At 39.4% G+C, this 12283-nt stretch overlaps 1 long non-coding RNA gene across 3 annotated transcripts in view; it reads right to left on the bottom strand.

Annotated features, from left to right (window-relative positions):
• LOC135225496 (uncharacterized) overlaps positions 1–10898 on the bottom strand; it is a 193462-nt gene extending 182564 nt beyond the window's left edge. For 2 of the 3 annotated variants that reach the window (XR_010317004.1, XR_010317003.1), the window contains exons 1-2: positions 10808–10898; positions 2136–2268 (exon numbers count right to left, since the gene is read on the bottom strand). This is a non-coding gene — a long non-coding RNA (uncharacterized LOC135225496). Of the gene's footprint in view, positions 1–2135; positions 2269–10769 lie in introns of all 3 variants that reach the window. The other variant, XR_010317006.1, reaches the window with a different exon arrangement.
• Between the last annotated feature and the right edge of the window lie 1385 nt (positions 10899–12283).

The following is a 12283-nucleotide window of genomic DNA, read 5'->3' as shown; positions in this document are numbered from 1 at the left end:
CTAAGGGGTCCTATGTAATTATTCTCAAAATAAGAAACTACCGACTGTGGCATATCATCATCATCTACAAGTTCCTCGTAGCCATCGACATCATCATCTACCGGTAAGAAGGCAAGGGCAACAAAACAGCGCATTTTAAGGCTAAAACTGTCATCTTGGTGATATCTGCTTTTCATTCTTTCTTGAACTATTTGCTTGTACACATTTTGTCCTAAATAAAACAAGCAGCACGCTAAATTTGAGGCAGGAAGCGATTCAAGAAATCCATTATGCGCTGCTTTTTCAAAATCCATAAGTATGCAATCTGGGCCTTCGTCCTGCAGCAATTCACTTATTTTGGCAAAAAGTCTATTATATGTGTTTTGGCTTTTGTTTGATAGCAATGCAAACAATCGTGGGACATTGAAATTATCGATCTGTACGTGCACTATATATAATTGAAAAAATACACTAAACAGCATTAAATGTTCCGTCTGCCGCCCAAGTCTTGTACACTTAAATGTCTCAGCGCTTCATCACTTGCAAATATCAATATTCTGCTTGAATCTTCGATTTCACTCTCATACTTTAAAAAAATTTCATTAGTGTCTAATGGAAAACCCATGCAACATTTGTTTGTGGGGTTGCGGGATAATTAAAATCTGGTTGCCTCCAACGTCTGATATTCTTACTGAGTTGTTCCAACCGAGGAATTTGTGATATAACACATTCGTTTAACTTTTCAACTTCACCAGGAATTATTGAGCGAGGTGCATCACGAGATGAAATTGACTTTGCTTTAATATTTGAGACCACAGTCTTCGCATTTACCTCTGCGGCTGTTGAAGCATGATTGTGGATACCAACCTTCTTAATCTCTATATAGTTTTCATCAATATGACGTCTCGCCTTGCATGCACGATTTTCACACCTCCAGTAGATCTTCAGTCTATCTGCACTCTCCTTATTCTTAGTATATATATAATTCTCTTCATCAACAACTTTGTTTTTTCCTTTCTCTGAAATTAAAATCTTGCAGGTAGCCATGTTGTTGGATGGGTGTATTCTTTAGAAGTAACTAAGTAAAAACCTTGTGTTTCCAACTGTCCAAAACAGGAAAATAATAAATAAAACAGTTAAACAACCTAGTGTCTTTTAACTTGGGGACAAATTGCCCAACGACCAATTGACTTGGGGACAAATTGTGCAACGATGAATTGAGCGAGACGAATTGGGCAACGATAAATTCACCAAGGACGAATTGCCCTAGCACCTCCTACACAGGGGGCAATAAAAGTTTCCTCTCAAATTTACCTATAATTCATCCACTACTTAAAATACTGTCATTGGTCTCGTAATAGCCTGGTTCTCCTAGTTCTCTATTCTTGCTAAGTGGATGGGAAGAGGATCAAGTGAAGACCCCCCACAAAAAAAAAAAAAAAAAAAAAATAGAAAATATAAATACTGTATAAAAGAATTTAGTCAAAGTTTAATGGGATAAATATCCAAATACCAGGTGCAAAAAAAAAATTATCTCTTGAGATAAGTGATAATCCTCACCCTTGAAGGACTCTCAATACTTAATCTGTCACTAGTGCATGAATGTTGTAAAACTAACCCAATTTCTTTGAAGGGCCTTCCTAACCAAGGTATGCCATTGGCAAAATACCTTCCGTCTATAACATACTCACTTGCATTGCTCTTAACACAAAACTTAACTTGGTCATGACTAGCTTTGGAGAGAAAAATAAAAAATAAGACCAACTGGCTACTTGACTATTCTCTCTGACCAATTGGTCAGCTGACTGTGTTCCCTCGAAGATCCCCCAAAAGTTTATTCCATTTTGCTGCTTTCCTGGACTCCTTTTCGCCCCTTTAAGAACCAGCTCCACGATTTCCTTCAGAGATAAGGCTCACCTTCCCACTTTCCTATTCCAGTTTTTTTCTTCTGTCTTGGCTGGACGAGGGCATTGGACTGCCCAGTTAGTCTCTGCTCTAAGATTATTTTCTCTCAGGAAAACGTCTGATTAAAATGCCAAAGTTGCTGTTTTGAATAAACCAGCCTCTAATTGCAAGTTGTGTAACAAAACCGCCAAAGACTTTAATACATAATAAAAGTTTGTCAAGATTAATAAATGTGCATAGGCCTACTGTACCTCTGTTTAAATTCTTTAAATGCATCTCTCAAAACGTGGGCATAATAGGATTCATCTTGAATCCCTGTACAAACTGACGTCACAGAATCCGAAGCCTTTTCGGACAGGTTAGGATTGTCCTTGTCCCTGCAACCTGAAAGAAAGCCAAGCCAGAATAATTAGTTAAATTAGTGGTTTGTGACCTGATACGGTTGCCCCCCGCCCACAGCAAAAAAATAAATGTTAGACTAAAACACCAAATTTTTAACATAATTTCTCTAAAATAATTACAAATTAAATCTAAAAACAAAGATGAAAACACTATCAATTATTTTTGGTCAGTTAAGCCTTTAAATGCAATTATACGATTAATGATCACTCACTTCCGCTGAATAAATATCAATTGTGCTGAGCTCGTTTGTCTAATCAATATTTTTCATCGTGTTTTGTCTTCTGAATGTTTTGGTAACAAAAATTTGTCTTGGAACTATGCTGCAACTGAAAACAATCACCGGTTCCGAATAAAAAACAAATGCAAATAGTAATTTGGGGTGACCTTGTTGCTCAGTTTAGAAATACTAAAACTTAGTCAAACTTAACCTCATTAATCTGGTCTTATTTAATATATTTGTACATATGATAAACCAAAATTAGTCTTCCTTCAAAAAAAATCAATTTTATCTTAGAATATTCGAAGTATTCAGTCAAACAAGGATACCAGTGGACTCTGGACAGGTATCTATTACTCTGCTGAAATCCTAGTGATACTTCGTTTTCAACTGAAGTCGTTCGTAATTGTTTATGAAACCCATGATGTCATAACGATGTCACACCTCTAAGCCAATAATGTGTAACTGGAACTGCTTTTGTTTGCGTAAGAAAATGAATTAAAGGCTCATTAAAAGCAAACATTACCGAAGAAGAAACATCTCTCCCGACTTAGGAAAAATTCGAGGTAAAAACTTATCAACCTCATTTAATTCCACCCCGTTCAATCTCTCATACTATAATGACTATACTTTTTATACTGCGGTAATTCTTCAGAAGCATTCCGCACTGGATATTAAAATAGATAATCACCTACATGGGAAGAGCATGTGAAAAGCAATATAAAAAGTATAGTCATTATATGAGAGATTGAACGGGGTGGAATTAAATGAGCTTGATAAGTTTTTACCTCGAATTTTTCCTAAGTCGGGAGAGGTGTTTCCTCTACGGTAATGTTTACTTTTAATGAGCCCTTAACTTAGTTTCTTACGCAAACAAAAGCAGTTCCAGTTACTCATTATTGGCTGAGAGGAGCGACATCGTTATGACGTAATGGGTTTCATAACCAATTACGAACGACTTTAGTCGAAAACTAGGTTTCACTAGCATTTCAGCGGAGTAATAAAGTTACCTGTCCAGTGTCCACTGGTATCCTTGTTTGACTGAATACTCGAATAATGAAGCAAAAACCGGCCTTTTGTCTTCATGTAGCTATGGCAGAGGCAGTGGCTGGCCCTTCTGGCATAAATTTTGACAGAGACCTTCGATTTCCTACCGATTGTTTGCATTGCAATGTGGGTTACAGTGAATTTTATCATTATTTATCTAGTGGTGGTAAAGAAGTTGTAATTGAATATGCTCAAAGACAATTTAATTCTAAAGGAAAAAAACTGCGAGTATTGTGGAGCTATTTGTCGGATCGACTACAACAAGAACTCCTTTAAGTGTGATCGCTCTGTAGTGACGAAAGGACGTCGGCGTAAGCGATGTAATTTTAGTGTTTTCTTGTCTAAAGGAACGTGGTTTGAAAAATCCCATCTCTGTTTTGAAGTTAATCTAAAGTTTAAGTTATGGTGTAGTCCCAACTTTTCTTATAACTTAGCTGAAAGGGAATTGCAGCTTTCCCAAGCGACAATACGTGATTGGGCTTCATTTTGCCGAGAGGTGGCAATAAGTTGGGTTTTCAGAAATAGTGGTAAGATTGGTGGTGTGGGCCTAACTGTTGAGATCGATGAATCTAAATTTGGCAAGAGAAAATATAATTTTGGTAGGGTTATTGATGGGCAGTGGGTGTTTGGTGGTATATATCGTGAAACGAGGCAGTGTTTTTTAGTGCCAGTAAAGCTTAGGTCAGCAGAAACATTGCTGCCCATTATACGGCAATTTATTGAGCCTGGTACAACAATAGTGAGCGACTGCTAGAAGGCTTATAATTGCTTACAGGAGTTAGGGTACCAGCACTTGCAAGTGAACCACTCCCTAAATTTTGTGGATTCTGTGACCCTTGCGCACAATACATAGAAAGAAGTGGGAGGGATGTGAAGAGCTTGGTCCCCCAAAGTATGGACGACGGAGACACAACTGGTAGGATATCTATGTGCAACGTACTTTAAGCTGTTCTACAATGACTACAAGATACGCCTACATTATTTTCTATTGAAGCTGCATTATTATATCCTCCAACTCCATAATATTCCGGTAAGTAGGCCTATACTTTGGTAAATTTTTTGTCCACCGTTCTTCCTATAACTTAATATAGTGGCTAAATTGGGGGGGGGGGGGGGGGTTGTCGCAGGGGGAGCAACCCCCCCCCCCCCCCCCCAACCGAGGTGAGGATACAGCTTGTAAGTTAGGTTACTGTAACCCCTGTGGCTAGCGCGTGCAGCGCAACATTACCTCTTGCCAGTACATGCCGTGCTTGCCAAGAATCTTTAAATATGCGGATAAGGCGCGAAGCGCCGTTCCCACCACGCCTTACTGACAGCACACATGAATCGATAGTCTCGATATGTAGTCACTCCCTACTTTCTTTGTTGGGTAATTCTTCAGAAGCAAGCCGCATCACCAGTTTCTAAAAGACAATTAACAATCCTTCATTTAATGGTGTTTTTTCAGTGAATCTCATCTTGTTTTCTTGAGGGAATGTTATTTTAACCCTCTTTTCCACCCAACAAGCTTGGGGGCCCCGAGTTGGGAATCGAGGGTTTTGGGTGGGGAAATACCAAAAGTGTGCTTTGCAGCAATAATGATAATTGGGAGCACCTACAGATTCACGGGCCCACTCGACCGCCGATTTCACTAAAACCAATATGGCGGCGATGCCAAAACAACAACAAAGGGTAATTCTTCAGAAGCATTCCGCACTGGATATTAAAATAAATAATCACCTACATGGAAAGAGCATGTGAAAAGCAATATAAAAAGTAGTGTCATTATATGAGAGATTGAACGGGGTGGAATTAAATGAGCTTGATAAGTTTTTACCTCAAATTTTTCCTAAGTCGGGAGAGGGGTTTCCTCTACGGTAATGTTTACTTTTAATGAGCCCTTAACTTAGTTTCTTACGCAAACAAAAGCAGTTCCAGTTACTCATTATTGGCTGAGAGGAGCGACATCGTTATGACGTAATGGGTTTCATAACCAATTACGAACGACTTTAGTCGAAAACTAGGTTTCACTAGCATTTCAGCGGAGTAATAAAGTTACCTGTCCAGTGTCCACTGGTATCCTTGTTTGACTGAATACTCGAATAATGAAGCAAAAACCGGCCTTTTGTCTTCATGTAGTTATGGCAAAGGCAGTGGCTGGCCCTTCTGGCATAAATTTTGACAGAGACCTTCGATTTCCTACCGATTGTTTGCATTGCTATGTGGGTTACAGTGAATTTTATCATTATTTATCTAGTGGTGGTAAAGAAGTTGTAATTGAATATGCTCAAAGACAATTTAATTCTAAAGGAAAAAAACTGCGAGTGTTGTGGAGCTATTTGTCGGATCGACTACAACAAGAACTCCTTTAAGTGTGATCGCTCTGTAGTGACGAAAGGACGTCGGCGTAAGCGATGTAATTTTAGTGTTTTCTTGTCTAAAGGAACGTGGTTTGAAAAATCCCATCTCTGTTTTGAAGTTAATCTAAAGTTTAAGTTATGGTGTAGTCCCAACTTTTCTTATAACTTAGCTGAAAGGGAATTGCAGCTTTCCCAAGCGACAATACGTGATTGGGCTTCATTTTGCCGAGAGGTGGCAATAAGTTGGGTTTTCAGAAATAGTGGTAAGATTGGTGGTGTGGGCCTAACTGTTGAGATCGATGAATCTAAATTTGGCAAGAGAAAATATAATTTTGGTAGGGTTATTGATGGGCAGTGGGTGTTTGGTGGTATATATCGTGAAACGAGGCAGTGTTTTTTAGTGCCAGTAAAGCTTAGGTCAGCAGAAACATTGCTGCCCATTATACGGCAATTTATTGAGCCTGGTACAACAATAGTGAGCGACTGCTAGAAGGCTTATAATTGCTTACAGGAGTTAGGGTACCAGCACTTGCAAGTGAACCACTCCCTAAATTTTGTGGATTCTGTGACCCTTGCGCACACAAATAACATAGAAAGAAGGTGGAGGGATGTGAAGAGCTTGGTCCCAAAGTATGGACGACGGAGACACAACTGGGTAGGATATCTATGTGCAACGTACTTTAAGCTGTTCTACAATGACTACAAGATACGCCTACATTATTTTCTATTGGAAGCTGCATTATTATATCCTCCAACTCCATAATATTCCGGTAAGTAGGCCTATACTTTGGTAAATTTTTTGTCCACCGTTCTTCCTATAACTTAATATAGTGGCTTAATTGGGGGGGGGGGGGGGGGGGGGAAGTTGGGGGGGGGGGGGGGGGGGGGTGGTCGCAGGGGGAGCAACCACCCCCCCACCCCCCCCCCCCCCCACAAGGTGAGGATACAGCTTGTAAGTTAGGTTACTGTAACCCCTGTGGCTAGCGCGTGCAGCGCAACATTACCTCTTGCCAGTACATGCCGTGCTTGCCAAGAATCTTTAAATATGCGGATAAGGCGCAAAGCGCCGTTCCACCACGGCCTTACTGACAGCACACATGAATCGATTGTCTCGGATATGTAGTCACTCCCTACTTTCTTTGTTGGGTAATTCTTCAGAAGCAAGCCGCATCACCAGTTTCTAAAAGACAATTAACAATCCTTCATTTAATGGTGTTTTTTCAGTGAACTCTCATCTTTTTTTTCTTGAGGGAATGTTATTTTAACAAAAAAAAAACCCTCTTTTCCACCCAACAGCTTGGGGGGCCCACCCCCGAGTTGGGATCGAGGGTTTTGGGTGGGGAAATATCAGAAAAAGTGTGCTTTGCGGCAATAATGATAATTGGGAGCACCTACAGATTCACGGGCCCACTCGACCGCCGATTTCACTAAAACCAATATGGCGGCGATGCCAAAACAACAACAAAGGGTAATTCTTCAGAAGCATTCCGCACTGGATATTAAAATAAATAATCACCTACATGGAAAGAGCATGTGAAAAGCAATATAAAAAGTAGTGTCATTATATGAGAGATTGAACGGGGTGGAATTAAATGAGCTTGATAAGTTTTTACCTCAAATTTTTCCTAAGTCGGGAGAGGGGTTTCCTCTACGGTAATGTTTACTTTTAATGAGCCCTTAACTTAGTTTCTTACGCAAACAAAAGCAGTTCCAGTTACTCATTATTGGCTGAGAGGAGCGACATTGTTATGACGTAATGGGTTTCATAACCAATTACGAACGACTTTAGTCGAAAACTAGGTTTCACTAGCATTTCAGCGGAGTAATAAAGTTACCTGTCCAGTGTCCACTGGTATCCTTGTTTGACTGAATACTCGAATAATGAAGCAAAAACCTGCCTTTTGTCTTCATGTAGCTATGGCAGAGGCAGTGGCTGGCCCTTCTGGCATAAATTTTGACAGAGACCTTCGATTTCCTACCAATTGTTTGCATTGCAATGTGGGTTACGGTGAATTTTATCATTATTTATCTAGTGGTGGTAAAGAAGTTGTAATTGAATATGCTCAAAGACAATTTAATTCTAAAGGAAAAAACTGCGAGTGTTGTGGAGCTATTTGTCGGATCGACTACAACAAGAACTCCTTTAAGTGTGATCGCTCTGTAGTGACGAAAGGACGTCGGCGTAAGCGATGTAATTTTAGTGTTTTCTTGTCTAAAGGAACGTGGTTTGAAAAATCCCATCTCTGTTTTGAAGTTAATCTAAAGTTTGTTAAGTTATGGTGTAGTCCCAACTTTTCTTATAACTTAGCTGAAGGGGAATTGCAGCTTTCCCAAGCGACAATACGTGATTGGGCTTCATTTTGCCGAGAGGTGGCAATAAGTTGGGTTTTCAGAAATAGTGGTAAGATTGGTGGTGTGGGCCTAACTGTTGAGATCGATGAATCTAAATTTGGCAAGAGAAAATATAATTTTGGTAGGGTTATTGATGGGCAGTGGGTGTTTGGTGGTATATCGTGAAACGAGGCAGTGTTTTTTAGTGCCAGTAAAGCTTAGGTCAGCAGAAACATTGCTGCCCATTATACGGCAATTTATTGAGCCTGGTACAACAATAGTGAGCGACTGCTAGAAGGCTTATAATTGCTTACAGGAATTAGGGTACCAGCACTTGCAAGTGAACCACTCCCTAAATTTTGTGGATTCTGTGACCCTTGCGCACACAAATAACATAGAAAGAAGGTGGTGGGATGTGAAGAGCTTGGTCCCAAAGTATGGACGACGGAGACACAACTGGGTAGGATATCTATGTGCAACGTACTTTAAGCTGTTCTACAATGACTACAAGATACGCCTACATTATTTTCTATTGGAAGCTGCATTATATTATCCTCTCCACTCCAATATTCCGGTAAGTAGGCCTATACTTTGGTAAATTTTTTGTCCACAGTTCTTCCTATAAGTTTATATAGTGGCTAAGTTGGGGGGGGGGGGGTCGCAGGGGGAGCAAACACCCCCCCCCCCCCCCCCTTCACAAGGTGAGGATACAGCTTGTAAGTTAGGTTACTGTAACCCCTGTGGCTAGCGCGTGCAGCGCAACATACCTCTTGCCAGTACATGCCGTGCTTGCCAAGAATCTTTAAATATGCGGATAAGGCACGAAGCGCCGTTCCGCCACGGCCTTACTGACAGCACACACGAATCTATTGTCTCGGATATGTAGTCGCTCCCTACTTTCTTTGTTGTTGTTTTGGCATCGCAGCCATATTGGTTTTAGTGAAATCAGCGGTCGAGTGGGCCCGTGAATCTGTAGGTGCTCCCAATTATCATTATTGCTGCAAAGCACACTTTTCTGGTATTTCCCCACCCAAAACCCTCGATTCCCAACTCGGGGCCCCCAAGCTTGTTGGGTGGAAAAGAGGGTTAAAATAACACTCCCTCAAGAAAACAAGATGAGATTCACTGAAAAAACACCATTAAATGAAGGATTGTTAATTGTCTTTTAGAAACTGGTGATGCGGCTTGCTTCTGAAGAATTACCTATACTGCTTTTCACATGCTCTTTCCATGTAGATTATTTTTTTAATATCCAGTGCGGAGTGCTTCTGAAGTATTATCCGGGTTGCTTAGTAAGAATTTACCGTTATTTTTTGGTGGTCGACTGTAATTAATCCACAGGGGCAAGTACTAAACATGGCGAAACACATTGGATGCCCCAATCCCGCGTGGATGTCGTATACGTGGTTACGTCCCTTGCAGTCCGTGTGGAGTTTTCTTCAGAATTACCTGGAATTATCGAAAGACGTCATTATCACCACCGATACTGATACTGCTTGTGTTTTAAGCCCTTGTTCCACCTCCACTACATTTACTTAAGTCATTCTCTGCCTTTCGTTGGGTCCAGAATCCTAACAACTGTGGTCGTTCAATCAAGTATCTATAGGTATACACGAATCACTTCCCTTTTCATCAATGTATACAAGATTCGTTGCCCGTCTTACTACAAAGGTAAAATTCAAAAAAATTAAAGGGGTAAAATTAAAAAAATTAAAGGAGAAGGGGACTATGCGAACAGGCTGCCCAAATTTAGGCCTGATCTACATAGCTGGCAATGACAACTCTTTTGCACCTGAATCGGTAACCTGGCGTACGTATGATACCACCTTAACCTAAAAAATTTCAAGACGAAACTCGAAAGTTTGGAGCAGATATTTTCCGTACCAGCACCACCACCAAAATGAACATTTTACCGGCATTTGAGAAATAGGTCTGTTTTTAATTCATTGCACAACCCTCTCACAAACTACGGAAATTTTAAACATTTTTGGCTTATAAGTTTTACGATATACACTGTGGCCACGAAGAGAATGAAATTTTGGCAGATTAAGTTACCGATTAGTCGGTCTCCAAAAACACGTGTATATGAACGATCCTAGGATACATACTTCATACAAAAGGGGGATGTGGAACTATCTTATTGATGGCATAGAATACCCGGCCAGGGAAATTACTTAGGTAAGGTTTAGGTTAAGCTAAGGATTTTTTTTTTTTTTTTTTTGTGGGGGGGGGGTGGGGGGTTGGAAAAAAAACTATACCCTGAATCAGCAGTGACCCAATTTGGCCTTGGCACGGACCACTAAGATGAAAATTCGGAAGTTTCCACAAAATATAAAATATTCACTTCCATTTTCATTGTATTTACTCACGAGCCGTGTTCCAGTAACGCCATACATTTTTTATGGTCCAGTGACTACAATTCACGAAAACCACAAAAACCCGGTTGTGAAAATCACTCAATTCTCGTAAAATTTCATCTATTGCAACACAAAAACCGTATTAAAATTATTGCCGAGACGTTATTCAAAATTGTAAAATAGGCCACTTACCGGCTTTTCAATCCCTTCAACAGGTAGATATTCCCTACCTTGTTCGAATAGCTTGACAAGGACACCTGCACACAACGAAAGTCTAACATCAAAGACAGTGACCACTGACCAAGAGTTCCAACACTTCCCCCTCAACCCTTTCCAAAAATTCGCGCTTTTGTTTCATCAACTTCTACTCGTGTTTTACAAAAATGTTCCAATGTTATCATCAAGTTTTACTAGATACTTAAATCATAATAAAACTGGAAATTTTGAGTACAAAAAACTGACTTCAAACAAACGTCATTTTGACTTGATAGGAGACTTTGAATATACCTTTCCGTGAGGCTTATTAGCGGAAAATTATTCGTAAAGTACTTTACAGAGAAAAATATAATAAATTATTAGACTACAAATGTATAAACTTTTCAGAAATTTAAAACTTAAATAGGACAACTTAATCAAAAGAAAAAGTTGTGGTTATATAATCAAAAAAAAAAAAAACTGGCAATCAAATATGCTCCGTCTGATGAATCAGAAGTATTGATATATACGTGTAGGTCACCAACAATAAATGTCAAATAAGTAAAAGCAAAAACAAATATTGCAATTTCAGTTTTGTAAGTGGATTATCCGAGCATCCGTCAACTTTGATGTCAGATTATTATCATTTATCGCTAATTAATATCACTTATCCTTTTATTTAATTTGATCACAATTCAATCAACTTGTTTTGAGTATAAGCTACATTTTACTAACCTTCCCAAGCATAGTAACTTAATTTCAAAGCAAGAGCCTCTGCTGGCATAAGGCCTACCAAAAATGTTAAAACATCCTTAATAATTGTAAAACTAACTGACGACTCTTACAAACTCCTTATTAAACTTACATCCTTTAAATATCCTTATAGCTTTTTTTTTCTCATACATCTCCATGATGAACTTTTTTTTTAATATCATTAAAGAAAACTCTGTGAGGTGCAAAGTATATTTCGTGTGTAGTTTATAATTACATTGTTATGAGCATCTGCATGCTAGAATTTATAATTGCTATTTCAAGTGGCGTTTATTTGTACACGAGATTCAGAAATTAAGAAAAGCATCAGTAATTCGAAATGGTCACAATACTTCGCCATCGTTACGAACTGTTGGGAGCGAGGGTTTTATAATCGATCTGCTTCCAGTCATAATCAGCGAAATCTCTGAGCCGTAAGACGCTCGAATGCAGTCTAATATCTTACTGATAGCGCCTGAAGTACGAACCCAATTATTTTTAATGTCCACGGAATAGAATTGTTAAAAACATGTGTGCAATCTCGTGCAATCACCAACAAAGGAACTGTTGCTCAGCGCATTCAAAAGTGGAAATGAAGAAGGTATCATCCGCATGGCAAGGCTCTCAGAACAGAAATTGCATCTTTAAATTCCACCATCATTAATTTTGCTCATAACTGTTTAAAGTCCATTTGTATTTCACCGTATACAAACCTCTAAATAGAAGTTCACTCTCGGCGTGGTTCGGAAGTCACGTAAAGC

Source organism: Macrobrachium nipponense, chromosome 13, assembly GCF_015104395.2.
Source record: "Macrobrachium nipponense isolate FS-2020 chromosome 13, ASM1510439v2, whole genome shotgun sequence".
NCBI classification, from domain to species: domain Eukaryota; kingdom Metazoa; phylum Arthropoda; class Malacostraca; order Decapoda; family Palaemonidae; genus Macrobrachium; species Macrobrachium nipponense.
This window is presented reverse-complemented; position numbering and strand designations above follow the sequence as displayed.